Below are 21,433 nucleotides of genomic sequence, written 5' to 3'. Positions count from 1 at the left end.
ACTGAATTAATTTATGTTTACTCAGTGGAAAGTGATACTTGTTTTCTATCTATATTGCAGGCAGCACTACTGTTTTCAATGACCCAATTCCCTTGGAAATGTAGGAATATCAAACATTTATATATAATGTGCCTCAATACTCGATCTAGCACAGTATTTTTATGGATTGGGGACTCGGCATCATCCATACTACGTGTGAGAGCATTTCAGCATGTGTGAGGTGAGCCTCCAATTGACGACCATTGATGATGCTTCCTGCTGCTCCTCTGAGAGTGAGAGAGAGTGCAAGGGAGAGAAAGTAGATGGGCAGTTATGAATTGCGATGAATGCAAAACGGGAGATCAGTTGGCGAGCTGATAGGGCAGATAGTGTCGACAAGAGGATAAGTGGAACTCCATTAAGAGAGCACCGCTAAAAACACGTGTTGCCCCTTCCCCCCTCGTCATGGGACCCCTTTTTCGTGTGGTTAGGGGGGGGGGCACAGCAACAGAAAGGAGGCCCCCGAACTCATTTCATATTTATTGGGGGGGACTCGTCTGTCCAGTGGGCTCCTGAGTCCGGCTAATATTCATTCCAATGACGAGCAGTCATCATCATCATCATCATCATCATCATTCAACCAATAGCTACGTGAGAGTGTATTATATGGTTGTACCCCCCACCACCAAGCCATCACTTTGAAGGCACTCTTCACACTCATACATAGCCACCACCTCTTTAACCTAATGACTCATGAAAAACCTATTAATCTCATCACTGATACATCATCATCATCATCATCATCTCCTCCCATCCAGACCGAGTGAGTGCTGTTGAGTACTCTTGTTTTTGCTGCTCGTTGCTCTCGTTCATGTTATTATCGTCTTTTACATTTTCATCATTATTTGATGCTAAATTGCCCATTACGAAAACGGTGTGTTGTTTTGTTGCCTAATGTTTGGGGTGTATCAGTGTGTGATGAATTGTAGCTGAAACAGAATTAGTAGTATACTTCTTATTTTAGTTGGGAAAGGTTTATTCCAAATTTCATATGAAATTTCACCTTAAAATTAAACTTGTTATTGTAGAATCTACTTGAAAACAGGCCAAGCCTGTTGTTCCTTCCCAATATTATTTTATGATTTTTGATTGTATCCACAAGTAAAAAATAAATGAATGAATGTGTTTCCTGTTTATTACCTATATATTAATATCATGTGAACATACATTTTCCAACCTCTGTAATCAACCATCAAAACCGTCAATCAATAGTCAAAATTAGAGCTCAATTATAAATGCATGAATCAACTCATGCGGTATTCTTCACTATACTCACTTTGTAGATTCTATTGTTAGTTCATGAATAACAATATTCACATATTTTTTAGTAGCATGTATTTCACGAAATACTCGATTGCCAATCCATGAATGAAAACAGTTACATTCCGTTCTGAACTCACACAAATATAGCCTACTAGTTCCATATTTCATACAATTCTCGATAGTCGATCCATGAATGAATTGTGCTTTGTCGTTTACGCAGACATTTTGTAGCCACATATTTCATTCAGATTGTGACGTTGATTCAGAAGTGAGGTGTTGGGTGTTGTAAAGCGGGCGACGGGTGTTTACACACTCTTACGCCCTTTATATGACACTGACTGACATTTATGTCAATCGTACACTCTGATTCATAATAATGCTGTAGTAAAGTGGGTTGACGACCGTTAAACGCGGGGTGGGTAGTGTGGGGGAAAGGTGTATTAAAACAAAATATTATTGTGCCACATTGTAAAAATTTATGTGCTCCCGGTTTGGGGCGTGAGTTTGGGAAGTGTAGCGCATGCGTACTGCCTGCCAGCAAGCTTTTACACCTTTGTTATGCTTTTAATAGAGTTTATATTCGCATATATGTCAAATGCATAGTTGGGTGTGTAGTGTAGTGTGGTATGCAGCAATATTTCGTAAAAGCTTCCGATTTGCAGGGAACCTGTTGCTCCTGGCTTCAAATTGTTATAGCTGTTGGTGCATAGGTCATAGACGGCCTCTTTACGGCGGTGTAAAATTTTGTGACGACCCCTCAGCCTCTTCCCATCTGTTCCTCTCGCCCCTTCTCTCTTTTTTGTCTCCCTTCATCACCCCGTCCTAGTGTTCTCTCTTTCCGCGTTTTGTCACCCGTTTGACTCCAAAACAAAACTTTACCCCCAAAAGGTCGGCGACTATCCTAGAGTTTACAGCCTCTTCCAAGATGGTCCTCCTCATTTTACATCAGTTTCCTCTGTCTATCATTCCATCTCTTTCCCTCTTTCGCTCACCCCATGTATTGCTTTCTCCATCAACATTCTATCTTCCTCTAAATTCTCATCCTCCTGTTACTATCTTTCTCATACGTTTTCACTATTGTATCTTCCCTCTCTGTTCAGCCTCCTAAACATTTTCCTTCTTTGTAGTCTCTTTTATTTCTTTTGCACCCCTCTTTGCTGTCAAATCCTCTCACTTGTTCCGTCGTAACTGACTGATATGGGCAACGTTTGTTCTGAATCATTGAAAACCATATAATCACAGCTATGATAGTAAGTGCTGCTTCTTATCTCCAAGTTGTTCCTTTCACTTTGTTACAAATCTGACTTCTCTCAAGTTTCTTGAATGGTTTTTTTTCATGAATCTTTCAATTTCTCTTCAGGATGATATTGTTCACATGAGATTCAACTGTATCGGGATTTTAGTAGTTTATTATCTGGTTTCCCTTTGTTACAGATCTGACTTTCTTTCTCTATAATGATATAATTCTTCAGGATTCTTTTAATTCATCCTAAGGATGAAATTTTTCAAAATAAGATTTAACTGTATCTGAATTCCATTAGTTTATTATCTGGTGTCTTGGTTATGATTTTTGTGTTCGTAAAAGTACAATTTTACACTGCTATATTGCTTCTCAGCTTGACTCATTTTACCTATTATTTGATTGTCAATACAAACCTTATTTTCTAGTTGACTTTATTTGTTTAGATGTTTTAAATTACTGTTATACTGCTTCTTAGTTTAACTCATTTTACCTATTCTATGATTGTCAATACACACTTCATTTGATAGTTGATTTTATCCATATGCTACTATAATTATATTATGTTTCAAAACGTAAAATGTTAATATTTTGGTGAAATTGAGCTTTCAAAGAGCTATCAGAATTTGCAAATAACATAGAATCGTATCATAAGTTGAGTTTATTGATCAGACCGCATTCTTCACCCTGCAATTGCCATCCAGATAGTTCTATGGAGTGTTTTTGTGTCCATTCTTATCAGTTACGTTTCCGCTTCGATGGTGAAAAAATGCGTCGTTTTCGTAGACAGTTGGGCGTGTAATTACTGCAAACTTACGTCTCAAGCAACGGGACAACTCTATCGTTCAGAAAGTGCTGATAAGAATGGTGCTGCTTCATTCTTACCAACTTCCTTCATATCGCCAACAAGTCCCAAGTTACAAAGTTTATTCACCTACTTCTCGAAACGTTGGGGAGCTGTGATGGTTGTGGGCTATAAGCTGCAATGTTATAACGCATTGTATTCTAACTGATTCCGAACTCTATAACTATTACTATTTGTATTTCATTACTTTGTATAAATTCTGGAATTGTTATTTTGCACTATTTTGTGACCCATATCATGAGTATAGACTATACAGCTAAAGTTATATAAAAGTTAAAATTCTTAATTTTCGTTCTTTTTTAGTAAGAGTGGACTAAATTTTAGGAAAGTGAAACCATAACCCTATTTCGGACTTTTAAAATGTTATCTAAATTTGGGATAGAAATAGTACAAGGAGTATCCTTAGTTTTTCTCTCCCAATCAGTGCTACTTTGTAAAAATTATGAATAAATAAATGAATAAAATAAATATATTGTACAGTTGTATGTTGTTTCCATTCCTCATTCATTTGTCATTATTAGAAATATTTGTTTACAAAGTTGTACAAATTCTGTATTAGTTTTCATTCCATTTACAAGTTTGATGACCTAAGCTCAAGCCCAATTAAAAAAGTGCTAGAAAACTGAACAAATCTTGTTTTGTTTGTCACTGTTATCCAAACATAAATATCTAATCTATATACTATAATAAAGGAAAGGACTGTCTTATACACACACTTACGAGATAAGAAAATTATGTTTGACGCATCATCAAGTTTGTACTAATGAACTTAAAAAACTTAAATTTTTGCATCTGGATTCTTAATTAACCGAGCATGGTTATAGGCCTATTTTCAATTCTCCATGATTTCTGTACGTAAAGTTTTCAGTATGTAAAGTTTTATAATGGACCATTGCTGAGCATGGGTTACCTGCTAGTTATAAATGTTCTCTTAATTTTGAGTATGGTATCTTTTTAAAATGTTAAAGGTGTTTATTGGGCATAGAATATTCATAGTAGAAATAAACCATTAACCAACCAAACATACTCAGGTGCGCCTGATGCAAATGCATTATTTTGCACTATTTTACCCTGAAAACAAGGCAAGCTAAGTGCTGGCTGCTTTCTGTTTGGAGTGACTCTTGCAACTTACAGCCAGCCTCACTAGCCTAGAAGCTATAGAAGCTTAGATGCCAGACAACGCGGCCTCTATCTCTTTACTCTTTCTCCAATTTAATAGGAAGAATGTGACAAGAGCTCCATCATCATCATCATCATCGTCATCAGAAGAGGCAGTGACATCGATGCGAGCTGATGATGATGATGATGATGATGATGATAGTGTGCGCGAAAAGGATTTTTTTGCTCTTGTCTTTTTCCCCAGGAACAGTTTAGGGCGGTCTCTGGGGCGTGAAGATCGATGCCAGTTGTGTCTCTTGACCCCTCGGGAGCCCCTGCTTCATCCCCCATAACCCCCCTTGTGCACCATTGTCACTACACCCCTTGCCCTTTTTCTCGGCCCTGCTTTCTCACTCTCATCTCACACTGTTCATCGGAATCTTTCTTTCTCTGTTCTATGTAACACTTTTCTAAATATTTTCCTTCGCTCACTTTTCTGGATCATACTTCTCACTCTATCTTGTTCTATTTACGTATTTTTCTCTTTTTCTAAAAATATTTCCTATCACTCAGACTTTCCTTTTAAATTGTCTTCCTACCTTTTCAGAGTATCTTGTTCTATTGATGTATCTCTGTCCTGTCTCATTCATTTCTAAATATTTATCTTGGTCTTATCTCTCTCTCTCTCTTCTTTTTTTTAATTTTCATATAGTTTTCTCTCTTAATTTTAATTTTGGCTTGCGCTCTTTCTCTCTCTCTCTCCCACTCTCTCTTTCTCCCAATCTCTCTATTTTTCTCTCGCTTCATGGTTTGTACTCTGTTGGTTTGCAGTGAGGTCACCACCCAATGTAATGCGAATTTGGTTTTGTGTTCAGTGAAGTGAAAAGAGGAGAGGCGACGTCTGGCTTGCTATCAGTCGCCTCTTTCTTCTTCTTTTCTCCCTTATTACTCTTCTTTAATTTTTTATTTTCATCCTCAGCCTTCTCTTCTTCTTTCTCATCGACTCATTCTATTTTCATCTTCTTCTTGACATTATCATCACCATCCTCTTTTATATTGCCTCTGTACTCTTTGCACTTCAACCCAATTCTCCTACATTGTACAAAATTGGCAACGAGTTACATTTTTCAAACTTTTTGCTGTCTGCTATGAACGGCTGTCTGTATCAATCTATGCAATTTGGATGGTCAGTAGAAAAGTTGTTGTACGTTTGAAAGAGAAGAAAAAGAGTTCCATTTCAGTGAATCCTTCCTCGCAATTGATTTGATTCTGTAGAATTGCTGTGGAACGCTATGCTAGAGTATCAGAGTAATATGTGTTTTGTAAATTAGGTCTTCAGAAATCATACTGCATGATTTTTGGAATTGGATACACTAAACTTTCCTTTGAATGCGAAATTCCGAATGAATTTGATTTCGATAGAATGATTTTGCTCTAATTTAAGGCAGCAGAAAATGAAAAAAAAACCGGATGAAATCATCTTTTCTGGACGGAGGTTAAATATTGTAAACTTGTCGGAAGCTATGCTATTTTGATAATGCTTCATCATTATTAGTTGACCGAGCGAAGTGAGGTCTAAGATTCAAGTCGATGGCATTCTCTTATTTGACATTTATTTTGGCATTATTGACATTATTTTGGCATTTCTCTTAATGTTTAAATGTTCATATGTTGCGCATTTACGGCGAAACGCGGTAATAGATTTTCATGAAATTTGACAGGTATGTTCTATTTTTAATTGCGCGTCGACGTATATACAAGGTTTTTGGATATTTTGCATTTCAAGGATAATATAAAAGGAAAAAGGAGCCTCCTTCATACGCCAATATTAGAGTAAAAACCAGACTATAGAATTATTCATCATAAATCAGCTGACAAGGGATTACACAGATGTGTGGAGAAGCCAGTCTATTGCTGTATTTCCATAAGGTCTATAGTTTCAATTAGGTACTTGTGGATGAGAATACTGCGTGAGGTCTACTGTTCACAGAACTACTAGTTTAATTGTCTTTAGTCTGTACAATTTTTGTCCATCACATATTATCTGTCCACTTTCATCAATCTCATCATCCGCATAATATATTATTATTATTATTTTGGTACAGTATTATTATCTATAGTAATTATCTTTGTTGGAGGTGTACGAACGATACTTGGGAAGTAGATTAGGGTGCAATTCACAACTAATAACTTAGAGTTAGTTAGTCGAGATATAATGTCTGTGATAGAGAGCACTCACTATAAAATGCCATTACCACCGGCACCCACTTATAATAACCTCCCACAATAATAACACAGGCCACCTTATAGCTCGCTTTTCTTTCACACTTACCTACTCCATCTCACACACATGCACACGACAATTCTCTAATAATTTAATTACAATTATGTACCGTATGCGTGCGCACGTTGGAGAATTTTGATGATTGGAGGTGGATTAGAGGAGGAGGAGGAGGAGCAGAAAGATAAAGGAGGAGAAAGAGGATGTAACGAGGATTAAGATGTATATACGGGTAAGCAAAAGAAGAAGAAGAAGAAGAAGAAGAAGAAGAAGAAGAAGAAGATGATGATGATGATTGGTGAGGAGAATGCAGTGAAGGAAATAGAGGAGAAGATGAGAAGAGATTGAGTAGATACAAGAGAAGAATAAAGTGACGATTATTGGAAATAGATGGGGAAGAGAGAAAAGGTGCTGTGATTGAGGTGGGGGATCCAAAATGATGAAAGAGATTGCCGCCTGCGTCCTAGTCAATCAAACTCTTTCATCCCCTCTCTTTCTCACCACTCTTTTTTGAATTCTCCGTCTCTCACTCTTGTGTCAGGGTGTTGACGAATAATCGTTTAGCGCTGGACAATAATTATAACAGGCCATTCGGCCGGAATTAATGTGCGCTTCGCTCGCTTTTAATCGCTTTCGAAAAGAGGCTGAGCGCCTATCAGCATTCAACGATCAGACGTCGGTGCGTGTGTGTGGGTGCGCGCGTGTCGATGATTGATTTTGTGGGTGAGCTTATGAATGAGTGGCGGTGGTGGTCAATTTTCGGCTGATAAAGAGGCTGATGTTATATTGGTGAAGGTGTTGCTGTCAATCAGGTTTAATCGATGGAAGAATGTATGCAGTGATGATGATGATGATGATAAGCTATCATGTTGTGGTTCTGTTGCAATTGCTTTTCCGAATTTAAATCAATTTGGTTTTTATTAGTGTTTATTTAGAATGTTAATTAATTAAATATAAATTATGTTAATAATGTTATTTATCCAGTATTTGATTACCTAATATTTCAATACTTGAAATATTTTAATTTGTATTGAATTTAAACCAGATAGAATACAGTTAGAATAGGAGTTCAGTTCCTTTAGAAATGAGTTTAGTTCTATTCTCATTGATTTGTTGATAATAATGATCTTGGAGATGAAACACCTCATTAAATTCTGTCATTTATCTGAAATATTGTAAGAATTAAGCCTTGTCAAAATTATCCAAATCTTACCAACGTTATGTCCAAAAATAGAGAAGAGTTTGTTCATGCTGGGTTCAAAGCCTTATTATCAAAACCCATCAGAATCCTTCAAATACATAATTTTGATGATTCGGGAGGTTATGACAAGGCCTAGTTCATTTCTGTAATGAAGTATTTATTCTCCCACATTACGTTTCGGCCATGGGGTAACAGAATTCATGTATGCAATATAATATCAGCTCATAGTCATATCATAAGATAATATCAGCTCAGCAGCAGTAAAAATACTCTGAACTGTTTCGTATTCTCTGAACCCAAATGTCTAGATTTTCCTATGACCAGATTATAATGCTGTTGGATGGCTGATATTAATGAAATCTAATTACTCATCCAATTTCCATTCATTTTCTATTTTTCAATATTTTAGTACATGCTTGTACAGTATCACGATTGGAAGAGAAAAAAAGAACCGAATCGTACCTGAATATTTCCAAGTCCAAATTATATGTCCAAGTACAAGTCATGAAGTCAGAAGTAAATCGTTCAGGTCCAAATTTAAAGTATAGTACACTCTATTTTTATGATATTTTGATTAACTCGATGGGTTTACTATCTCCTTCACTAACCGGATAAAGAAGACTTGGTTACTGCGTTCAGTTGACTCGTTCCTTCTTCGTCTTCTCGTTACCTCTCTTTGCCACGGGTATTGCACACGTGTGCATGCGCGTGCTCGTGCTGGCGTGCGTAACGAGCATGCAGTAGTGCACAATTGTGTAAGGTGCCACTCTCCTGTCAATGATACGTGACCACCGCTTTCTATCTGGAAAGATCTACCCTTTCTGGTGATCTGCGATGGTGGGGGGGGGGTAGGGAGCTCTTTGTCATCTATACGTGGTGCATCATGTGATGGCTATTTTGAGGTGGTGTCATTCATGTCTTACCGTTCATTACTACCAATTAGCATGTGTCAAGAGTGGCTGAAGTGTCCCCTCGTTTATAGGAGTTAGTGGTTGGTGGATCGCCATTGATTGAGTTCATAGGTGGATTATTAGATTGACTTCATTATTTGATTACGTGGCGAAGTTGAAACATTGATATCCTCTTTTCCACTTAACGTTCGTTAACGATCCTTATAGAAAAATTACTGAGAGGATGATACACCTCGAGAGCATTGATGCAACCCAATGAAGAACCTGTCACTGGAAAAATTAGAGTTTAATAATTTGTTTGATTTTATAATGAACTGTGATCTATACAATGTACCTTCGAAACAATGTAAAATAGCTCCTATTTAAATTTCCTGAAGGAGAGATACAAGAACAATCGGTATACTCTAATTTCTAAATAAATTTAATTTTATCAATTCATCAGGTTTGAGTCTTCATTGACACATCTGATGAAGCCATGTCATGGGTAATCTTGCGTTAGCTAATCGCATCTTCTTTTTCATAAATCGCTACAAATTTCTTGCAATTATTAGCCGAAAATCACCAAGCCGAATACTTAATATTAGAGAGCTACACGATTGATCAATACGTCTTCCAATATAATCTCTGATAGACTGGAGGATTAGGAGGCCCTTGATTGGCAAACAAAGACGGTGTGCTTGAGAGTACTGGGACTGTACATCCAATATCTCTGTGCACGTGCAATATATGGGTGCTGACAAGCACATATGCAAAGATTGACAGAGAGAGAAAATGTCTATGAGAGAGTGTAACTTAGATAGACTACTATACAGAAGATAGAGTGAGTGGGTTCATGGAGAAGAGAAATAGTGTAACATAGAAATAGAGATATACAGGAGAGAGAGTAAATGTGTGTGAGTGAGAGGAGGTAAGAGAGTAGCGAAAATGAGAGTGAGATTAGTGAGAAAATGTCGATGAGAGAGTGTAACGTAGATACTATACAGAAGATAGAGTGAGTGGGTTTATGGAGAAGAGAAATAGTGTAATATAGAAATAGAGATATACAGGAGAGATAGTGAATGTGTGTGAGTGAGAGGAGGTAAGAGAGTAGCGAAAATGAGAGTGAGAGGGCGAGAGAGTGAGATTAATGAGAGTAGAGAATAAAGAGAGAGATTTTGGAAAATATATATAGCAGATAGAAAGAGAGAATTCAAGAAAGAGAATACAAAGAAGAGAGAGTGAGAGAATAGCAAAGAGAGATTGGCGAAAATGACTTAGCTCAGTGCACACACTACACACAGGGTGTGCTTGCAAGTATTGAACTGTATATACAATACTGGTTTAGTGCCCCCGCGGCAGTCTGGAAGCCAAACCAAACCAAGAGGCTGCTGTGTGTTGTGTTTGTATGCGAGTCGTCCATACGTGTGTCACATATACATGTGCACGTTATGTCTATATGGACCAGCGCTGCACACACGGTCGGTCTTTCAGCCTGCGTGCGTTATCAGCCACTGGACTCGGCCATACGGTGACAACTGGGCTCCTCCCCCCTCCCTCTCACCACTGATCACGTGATCTGATAAATCCCAATCTAACCCCCCTTTCCATCCAAAATACCCCCTAACTCGTACTACGCTGGTTTGGGGCTGGTTGGTGGGGCTTATCTTATTTTGCCCGGAATTAATCTCCCTTTTCTCTAATCCCTCTCCGGGGTAACTTCCCCCCCCCCTCATCATAAGATGGTCTGCGTCCAGTGAAATGAACGTGGAAATGTATGTGGGGGAAATAATAGTAAAGGTTAGAAAGTTTGGGGAAGATAGTGGAGGAAGAAAGTACAGGTTGATGGCGAAATAAAATAGGCCTTTGCGACTTGCGGGATTCATAGATCGAATGCTGTTGAGTTGTTTCTTCTTCATATTATTTAATATTTAAATACATTATTATTAAATCTACCAGTTTTTTCAATCTCAGATTCTCTAGTGTATAGGGAAATGTATGAATTCTGAACACAAAGCCTTGGAAAAGAGTTTTCACATCAGATTCATTGAAATAGAAACTATTTCGATTGTTTCAACATTACCAGTCTGTTATTATACTGAAACTTGAGTATTGTGCAAGCAGCAGAGTACGGAATGGAGCCTTATGATTGGTAGTCGCCTGACCTATCAACGTGCAAGTCTGCCATTGGCCAAGACACAAGACACGCCCCTAGTCGGCGGGATATTCAAATGTCAAGCTTGAATTACAGACAAATTACAAGAGCAATGATAACATATTGAATGATCAAAATAGCATAAAAATTGATCACTGCCTCATTTAAATCGAGATTGATAGCGTTGTTACTTTTCTACTTCTTTTAATAAATTCTTGTGACAACTCTAGTCTACATTTAAACTTTAACAAAATCGGTCATTGATCCATTCATTTATAATTATAACTTACAAACAGCACTTATAATTCAAATTTGTAAAGAAAAATAACAGATGAACACTAAACTCTATTCTTCTCCACAATTGAAATGTATTAATGATTTTCATCATCTATTCAGAAAGTTATTTCTTTTAAACCAAAATCTATGAGATCTTGAATCAAATCAAGTTCAAAACCCACCTAAAACTGTAGATCCATTCATCTCAGATTATCATCCGCTTCATTACCCTCGTACAAGCTTAGAGTTCATTTGGGCATCACCCTCAGCAAAAAAGCATTTTTACCAACACTATTGCAGAAGGTAATTTATATGAAAGCTAATTTTAAAATGTAATAACTATTCCGTACCAAGTGTGATCTCGGAATTGAATAACGCTGACCTTCCAACACCCTCACATAATATGATCACAGATACTCACGAGAAGTTAATTTGAAACAGTTTTATTCTTGTTGGACTGTTTTTGGTGTTAACCGGCGGAATCTTTGAGAATACGTACCCATCTGGCGAAGCGTTGATAATGCACTCAGGTGTAACGAATTGAGACTGAATACTTTTTCGTAGTAACTCGGCTGCTTCGAGACAGGATAGCGAATCGGGAAAGCATCCAGCATAAAAATAGAATGAGAATATTGTAGGAAATAAAGCTTGAAAATAAAATATCAACAGTCTGAGCGGTTCAAGATGAATACACAGTGGAATATTTGTCTGGCATTGAATGCTTGAGAGAATTACTGAGATTTCAATACTTATGCAAGAAGGTTGGTTGCATCATGATGTGAGTCATGGGTCTGGAAAATTTTATTCACAGATTATAAATTGCAATACTGCCGACATTTGAATGAACTTGGGATTTTGTTGATAAATAATATAAGATTTATTTATTGGAATACTTGAATTGAAGGTTATTTCATTGCTGAAGCTGTGATAAATGGAATGATCTTTTTTGAGCATATAGATTTTCAGAAATCAAGATTTGCTATCAATTTTTCTGAGTATATTTTTCTAATTCCATTGTGAGCCAACATGTAGGAACATATATAAGTCTTCTCTAATATAATTATTATATATTGTACATTCGCCAAATTATATAAGGGCCGTTTGCACAGTGTAAGTGCAAAGCTTAAACCAAATCTGGATTTTCTTTGGTTTAAACTAAAATTCCGTTTGCACAGTATCAGTTTAAACTCTGTATTGACTTTAAACTCTGGGAAAGTTTAAACCTCCAAAGCAGGAGGTTTAAACCAAATAATTTGGATTAACTTGACATTTGTAAATATTTGATGGGGAAACAGCTTATAGTAAATTATTTTTCGACGGTTGTTTTTAATGCTTCTGTAGACAATAATTATTATTAATTTAGGTTATAGTGAATCATTATTTAAATGTAAAAATAATTGTAATGGAGGAATTGATAGAAGTTTTTAATGCGATTGATAAAGATGACTGCGAATAAATTTTGAAACTGAGAAAAATTGGGCAAAAACAAATAATTTAAATTTCTAGGATAGAGAATTTTTGTAACGGTTTTGCTTGAGTACAGCAACTGCCAATTTAGTATTTTGATTGAATAAACCACTACCACTTCATAGAAATTAAGAAAATTTTTAATAGTGGTCTTCGATCAGAAAACATGTTTTTAATAACACATAAATGAGATATAATGCTTTCGAGAGATTTCTAATAAACGAGGAAGACCGTAGTAGATTCAAGCGTAACAAAATAACTTTTTTATCTTACTACATTCTAAAATATATTTTCTGGTGCCAACTAAACATAAGTTTTTAAAGAATTTCTTGATCGCTTTTCACTTTTATAACCGTACAGCTTACAGCTCTGTGGATTTTGAACAAGAACAAGAAAATACTAAAATAGTAGCTACATAACCTCAAATTACTGATGGTTTGTAAACAAAAACAAATTTCCTGTAACAATCAGCCTTCCTGATATTATAAACGATGACATTCTATTGCCAACTTAACGCTAAACTAGTTTAACTTGAACTGGATTATGAAATTAGTCGAAGAAAGCCAATAATAGCGAATAGAGTTGATCCAGCGATAGAGAAAGCAGTAATGGATATGGCAATAGAATATGAGAATAATGCACTGAGAAAACCGATTCAAGTTTAAACTTTCTGATTAACTTAAACTCGATTAACTTAATCGAGTTTAGAAATCTATACTGTGCAATCGGCCCTAAGTCATTAATAACATTTTTGTAATTCCAATATCAATTTTATTTTGTTCTTCAATCCAATGATATTCATAAGTGATTTAATTGAAAAATAATGAAGTACGTCTTAGTGTCCATCAATCCTTCGTGAAGTTGGTTGAATTCTTCTTTTGTACAAACTTTTATCATTGCAATAAATTCAAAGCTCCAACTGATATTAATGACAATTTTCATTGATAGAGCCTTTAAACTAACAAATTAATCATTAAACCAACAAATCAATAACAAAATGCATGAGAACTATTCTACTCAGAAATCGAACTGGATGTGGATTGGAGATTTGGAACTTCAAAATCGTTTGAAATTTGAATTTTAAATGTTTTTCTAGTAATTGTGAATTACAGTTGAAATATCTCTCCTATTGTAATTTATAATGTTATAGACATTTTATATTATTTCATTATTGCAAGGCCAAATCCAGAAAGCGTTGTGCAGGTTCATTTTTGGAGCTCATATTCTGGAAAATAGTTAGACAAGAGAGGCGAAACATGTCCGACATGTTGGAACATTCAAAGTACCGAACGTTGGTGGACAGAATAATTTGCAGCCTTTGAAGTTCTGTCTGATACGACAGTTATGGTGAATGGAGAAATCTGAACGGTCAACTACGCGAGTCCCTTTGATCGACCAAATGCCACATTTTTTGGTTGTCAGAATTTTTAAAAGTTCTTTTTGCCTTTCCTGATTGTATAGAAGTTCATAAAAATATGAGTAGATTGAAAACATTTGACAAAAAACTGTACAGGAACAGGCTGAGTTGACGGTTTTTGTAGGACATTGTTTGACAGGTAGGTTTTCCACGAAATCTCTCTGATTCAGTTTCGAATAAATTGGACTCTTCAACTTTTCATTTAGGTATCCCATTGTTCACTTGATAAAATAGTTATTCTAACTCTGTAATTCTGTAATTTATAAGAATTGATTAAAAATTACAATAATAACACACAAAGTTCATAAGTATTTGTTGAGCTTGAGCTGTTCTACTGTATTTATTGGCGAACCTAATAAGCTATCATCGGTGATTTGGAAGATTTTGTTCTCTTCATTTGTTTTGGTGTATCATCACAAGATTTGGAGTTGAGCAATAGATGTCATCAGTTATCAGTAAAACCTGATTTCACCTAAGCGGAAACTTGGTTTGAGCGACAATTAATTCTAAACTAAAAAAAAAAAACATATTACAGGACCAATTTGGAATCATATGAATAGACCCAACTGCCGCTCAAACCTGGTTTTCATTTTTGTGGAATCGGGCAAGTCAAGTCTTCGAAGTTATACTCATCAACTTTTCGTGAAGGTTATTATGAACGGTACATTGAGTGATTGGTTGTGTGACTCAAGTCATATGAACTGTTTCTGAAGAAAAAGCAAATCTCTATGAAGAAAGAGAGGAAAATCAGTGGAATAATCTGGAAACTAAAAGTACAAAGCACATTCCGGGGAATCGTTGTGCAGAAATATGATGAAAACGAAAAGAATGTTCACAATTTAAGTGCGCAATTAGTAGTCAAAACACGTGCCGCTGATGCGCAGTTGTGATCAGTTCAATCATGCATTGAAGTCATGCTTGTTGCAGCAGGGGATGGTGGGGGTTTGCAGGGTATGTGTGGGTGGCGGGGGGTGTAGGGGGTTTGGGGAGGTGTTTTTGGAAGAGTAGCGATCCGGAGTCGTTGGTAAGACGTGCGTGTGAATGTTTAATGGGCAGATCTCGCCCCGGAGGCATAAACAATGCAACAGCAGCAGAAGCAGCCTCGCTACACAAATAGAAGGCGGCGGCTGCAGAGCTGTGTGTCAAGGGAAAGGGAAGGAGAAGAACGGAAATATGAGGGAACAAGGGGAGGGAGAAGAACAGAAATATGAAGAAGCAAGGAGTGGGAGAAGATCAGAAATATGAAGATGAGAAAGCAAGGAGAGTGAGAAGAACGGGAATATGGAAAGCAAGGAGTGGGAAGAACTGAAATAAGAAAAGGAGTGAGAGGCGGTCGAAAAGGAGAGGCAAGAGGAAGATAAGAGATATGAAGAAGGCAAGCTGAAAAAGAATGTACGAAAGAGTAGAAAAAAAGCAGGAGTAGAAGAAATTAGAAGAAGGAAAGAAGGAGGAGGTATGGAAGAAGTCGGAAAGGAGAAGCAGTAGGAGGAGAAGAAGAAGAAGAAGAAGAAGAAGAAGAAGAAGAAGAAGAAGAAGAAATAAGAGGAAAGCAAAAGATAAAGGTGGAAAAATAGAAACAGGAGAATGAGAAAATAACGAGTTGATCAAGAGAAGGAGAACGGAAAGATAATGAAGGATAATGATAATGAAATACGAGAAGAGTAGGCTATAAGAACACATGAAGACGTGAGGAGGAGCAATGAAAACATTGGAAGATAAAGAGATTGATTGGAAGCAGGACAGAAAGTGAAATTAGAAAATTGTGAAAGCTGGAAAAATGAGGGATGAAAAGCAAAGAATGAAAGTAGAAGAAGGATAAGATGGTCTTATGAATATGAGGTGGAACATGGAAGAAGATGTAGATCGAAAGTAGACGAAAGAAAATTTGGAAGCTGTAAGAGAAGAAAGACATGGAAATAAGAAGGTGAATAGGATTTGACGAATAAGAGAAGGAAAATATGAAGGAAAGAGCAAAAATAATAAGAGAAGAAAGTGAAATAACTATTGTTCATGGATATATGTTGGGAGTTAAATGGTGCATGTTTGTCGAAGGAGAAGATTTGAGAAGATGAGAAAAAGATGACAGCAAAAGGAAAGAGAAATATAGAACGAAGAAAAATGACAAAAGAAGAATATCTTGTGATACAAGGATGTTGTGAAAAGGAAGGATATTAACAAAAGACACGTACTCTCTTCAATATAGAATGAATGGGGTGTGTGTGTTGTTGAAGCCCTGGTTTGCATTCAAATGTCGAGAAATATCAAATAATATATGTTGAGATAGAAAATCCTGAAAATCCTGCTTTGTATTCTTGGAGGAATAGAAACAGAGTTGAGAAATTGTTATCGTTATGCGTAGATGTGATTTGAACAATAATGTTGGATTGATAGACAATGTGGTTTTCATGGAAAGAAGTTAGTATTTCACATTATTTAGAATTTACACTGTTTTCAGAAATGTTGTAGAGCTTTTCCATGATGAGGTGAAAAAGTAATTATACAAATATTGTCAAATCCACAAAAATTAAGTTTATTTAGAAACCATACTCGAGGCATCATCCTCAGTGGAAACAAAGTATGGCGTTGAAACTCGAGAATGGATTTTAAATAAACTTAATTTTTGTGGATTTGACAATATTTGTAAAATTACTTTTTGGCCCCACTTGGATGTAATGAGCTGGTTTACGTGTGTCATATGGAGGCCGAAAGTGATTGTTTTCTGACCAGGCCGGTAAAATTTTTACGGCCCTAGGGCTGTAAAATAACCTTGAAGTCAGCTGATTCTGATTTGATGTGAACGTGTTTACAAAATAGTTTATGAAACGGAATCAGTTTATGCTTCTAGAATTAAATAAAGTTTTTGCAATAAGATACTATCATTTTATTTGGATGAGTGAAATACAAATAATGAGATATTATAAACTATTCAAATTCAATTTTCAGAGTATAATAGAATCTAACCTCAAACCTCCTAGTACAGCGTTTATCATGGAACATGGTGGATAAACGGAATCATTTTATGCTTTTAGAATTCAATAAAGTATTCTGTAATAATATACTATCATTTTATTTGGATGAATAAAATACAGATAAGATATATATTATAAACTATTCAAATAATTCTATTTTCAGAGTAGGATAGAACTTCTAACCTAAACTTCCGTTGACATTCAGATTGGCCAAATTTCAAGTGTGCTAAAACAGCTGATCAAAAACTTTTCATTCTTTGTGTTTATCATTCAATAATCAAAACATTTATAATAATATCTTATTGTCATTTGGAAGAATAAAAAGTATAAACTCAACCTCTTACATAATTGAACATAATCTTTTAGGTTATTTAGACAAATCAGAATAAAAAATAAAAATACTTGGACAATTTCTTGATATTCAGATTACCTCAGATTTGCTAGAGCTATGACCTTCCACTTTTGCTTTCGGAAGTGCTTATAATAGACAATTATTCTCATATATATATTGTTTATTTTCCTGTGTGGCGAAAAATAACGTTCTCACCATGGGCAAAAATGTTTTTCCGGCTCTCAATCTTTTCTAGTCCTCGGCCTACGGCCTCGGACTTGAAAACCGATTTCGAGCCAGAAAAGTCCCATTTTCGGCCCTAGGTGCGAAATATACTATTTCACCTCATTATTTGGAATTTATATAAAAGAATTGTATGTATTGGAGAACTATGCTGTATAATTCAATCTATTATGTACCGGGTTTCCAGTGGATAATCATCATCTAATGATAACTGAAGGCAAAAAATGTCGATCTCATCTAAAATAGGGAATGATTCCTGACAAAGATAAAGAAAAATCACCTCAACTGAGACATTGTTTAGAGAGTACCAGGGAGAAATGCATTTAGAGTGTTAGTTAAAGAAACGCTCATGAATGTCATGTTTTCCCATGTTGAAGAACTTGCCTGAATTTCAACAGGCAAGTGATTGAAGCTACCTGTTGTAGCAGAAGAAAGTTGAACATAGACATCGTTGTCGAGAACGATCTGTTGATAATCATTGATAATCGATAGAGTAAACACAGTATCAAGTTGCCACGGCAGCTCGCTCTATTGCCTCGAAAAGTGGACCAGATTGTGAATATGATAGTGTGCAAGCGAGAGAGCACCAGTTTAATTTGTTTGGTAATTTGAGTGGTGATGATCATTATCCTTCCACCTGTATCCTAATAATTGGCCAGTGCTCTCTCTATAGGGGCGTTTTGGATATCGAATCCAGAGAAGAAGCCGGCTTGACGTGTTGATTGAAGGCTGTCTAGTTTCATCCACGTTTCTCTCTTCCCTCACTCTCATTCTATCTCTCTCTCTTCATTCTTTACCACCACCAAGCACCTGAGAGAGTGATTATCTTCTGCAAACGATTATCATTTCCCACGTTGGTTTGTTTTTTGTTGTCTTCTCCAATCATTTAATTATTCCTGCTTTGTGTTTCTATTGTTGTATGCCCACCTTAGTTGTGAGAAGGTGGTGGATCTGAGGTCTTCATCTTTATGATACAAAATTCTTGGTATTCACTGTTCAGCTAGCATTCCTCTCCAATGAGAAGGATTCTCGGATATTTATGAGTCATCTTCTCAAGCTCAGGTGTTTCTTTCATTAATACTGTCATATAGAAGAGAATACTAGTAAGTCATAGTTGATCTCTGATTATGTCCATCCAGCTATGTCTGCAATATAAGGTGATATGGTATCTCGATAAGGAAAAATATATATTTGAAATTTATTTGTGTTATGTGAAATGAATACATCAAATACTATTGTCATTTAATAAATCATATATAATTGGATGTATTGTTCTTATTTGAAATGAGTAGATTCCACAAAAATATTTATCTCATCAAAATTAATAACAATATTAAACATGCAGAACCCTTTTTATTTAAAACAATTTAAAACTTTAAAACATTTCAATGACTATAGTTTAAGTTTATAGTTTTATAGTTTCAACTTGAAAATGAACTTTAAAATGGTCAAAGTAGGCCAAACTAGTCGTTGAAATGTTTTAAAGTTTTAAAATATTAAAAAAAGGGTACTACATGTTTAATATTGTTTTTATTAATTTTAATAAAGTAGCTAATACAAGTGAAGGAATTTCATCTCACAAGTATCTATTACATGTAATGTATGTCATTCTTATCATTGCTTTTCTCTCGTTTCAGGTAATATCTCTTTGCAGTCAATTACGAAATATCAAGCACTTCAATCAGGTATAGTAATCGTAATAAATTTGTCACCTTACAATTTAGTTATCAATTATCAATCATTTCATGAGATTTTTGGAAATCAAAACTCAGGACAGACTTTTGGTATAAAATTGAAATCTAGGTCTGATTTCACTCTTCACTCTCTAGAATTTTCTGGTACCCTACTTCTGTATTTCTAGGAGCGTTATTAGTGGGACAATTTAAATCTTGTTCATAAGCAGGTTGACTTGAGAGCTTTTTAAAATCTTATCTTGTTTTCGTAGTGAAAACGGGAACGTGTGTTTCATGAATGAGTAAGCTTAGTGAGAATAGTTGACTTCCAGGTATTCAAGAGGAACCTGAGTTTCGAGGAAGTCCAGGGATGTAGTTATTGTTAGGGAAACGAGTTTGTCTCCAATGGTGTCCATCCATAGTCGTGTATTCAAAGTCAGTCAATCGTTAACACTGGTATAGAATTGAACTAGAATTCATCCACATGTGCCCATTATTTCTCCACTCAAACTAATGAAGTAACGGTGCTTGCTTATTTCTGAGAAGTTAGGGCTGCTATCTAGGTAGCATACCTATTCAGCCCATTAGAGCAGAGTTAATAGTGAAGTCGTTGACAATCTATACAAACAGAATGTGTGCTGTTTGATAGTTTCAAATTGAAGATTTATAATGATTGGAATCATATTAAATTTTGAAATGAAGCAAATTGGTAACAATGGAATTTCTATCATTTTATAAATTCTCCTTTTTCTTCTTACAAACAAGGATTAGGCTATAGTCTGTTCCGACTCACATCTAGCTAATTATTCAAATAAACCTACAATAATGCAAAATTTCCCATTATTGCCACCGCTTGCATGGTCTGTCAACTTCTGTTTTGCTGATAATTATAGATTTGGCTGATAATTATAGATTTGGCTGATAATTATATTATATTTTCGATCGTATTAATTATTTTCCTAAAATAAATTAGCTTGTCAATTCTCAGATTGAAAACCATACTACCTCATTTGAAAGTGAGAGCGTATTTGAACACTTGCAAAAGTTCTTATCTCTGATTGTAATGTGGAACTTTCCTGTAAAAAATATAGCATTTTTGTATTGGGGATAGCCAACTTTTTATTGTTTCATTCATTAAAAACTTCATTTATCATTGGATTGAAGATAGATTGATAGATCTTTACTAAGATCTTTTACCTTAATTTATCAAATTGTTACAAGTGTTGTGGGCGAAGTTGAGACAATAAGAGCCCCCTCTTCCACTCAACCCAAGATTGAAGTGAACGTTTTTGGTAGTTCATGTAAATTGAAAACTCTAAAGTTCAATTGATTAATCCAATTGAATACAGGCAGTGGGCAAAAAAAAGTGTTATTAGGAATGATAAGAGGAGATCGATGATGAATAGTCGAACAGTTTCTGGTCGGAAAAAGTGATCGACATTCTTGTTGACTGTGTGACGGGACGGGACGGGTTGGATGCCGTTTTGCCGCCGTAATATACGACGGCAATTTCTATGCTAATTCTCGATAGCATCTTCAACAACGATCGTTTAGTCGCGATAATGTACGAGCTTGCACAGATTGAAATGGCGAATTCTTGTAGGAATTGTGGAAGTCGCTCTCGTCTCCGCCATTTCCTTGCTGATAGCATCTCACAAGATGCTGTTGCACGATTCTCCAGTCACCATTTTCACATGTCAAGATACAACCTGATGTCAGATTTATGCAGATGGGAAGTCGCGTCGCACTAATCAAATGTGATGTGTGCAATTTGCTAAATAACTCAACTCGGCCTCAGAATTTGAATTTGAATTATGATTTTGGCACTTTGATGAAATTGAAGGCGGAAGTCTGTGGACAACTTTGTGTCGTTGTGGTGGGTTCAGTCCTTTTGTGATTTTTCATTAAAAAGCCTTCTTTGTTGTATGATGTGGATAGTGGCTGGAATTAGTTGATCCAATTTTTGATATAGTAGTGTTGATACAAAGGTTCTAGAACATAGACAAAGATATTTTCAATTTGAAAATA

At 35.8% G+C, this 21,433-nt stretch overlaps 1 protein-coding gene and 1 long non-coding RNA gene across 2 annotated transcripts in view; both read left to right on the top strand.

Annotated features, from left to right (window-relative positions):
- Positions 1 to 21,433, top strand: part of LOC111058456 (homeobox protein extradenticle) — a 241,667-nt gene that overhangs the window by 56,553 nt on the left and 163,681 nt on the right. The window lies entirely within an intron of this gene.
- LOC120352283 overlaps positions 19,360 to 21,433 on the top strand; it is a 50,827-nt gene continuing 48,753 nt past the window's right edge. The window contains exon 1 of the long non-coding RNA XR_005571746.1: positions 19,360 to 19,417. This is a non-coding gene — a long non-coding RNA (uncharacterized LOC120352283). The remainder of the gene's footprint in view (positions 19,418 to 21,433) is intronic.

The sequence above is a fragment of the Nilaparvata lugens genome, chromosome 7 (assembly GCF_014356525.2).
Source record: "Nilaparvata lugens isolate BPH chromosome 7, ASM1435652v1, whole genome shotgun sequence".
Lineage (NCBI taxonomy): Eukaryota > Metazoa > Arthropoda > Insecta > Hemiptera > Delphacidae > Nilaparvata > Nilaparvata lugens.
This window is presented reverse-complemented; position numbering and strand designations above follow the sequence as displayed.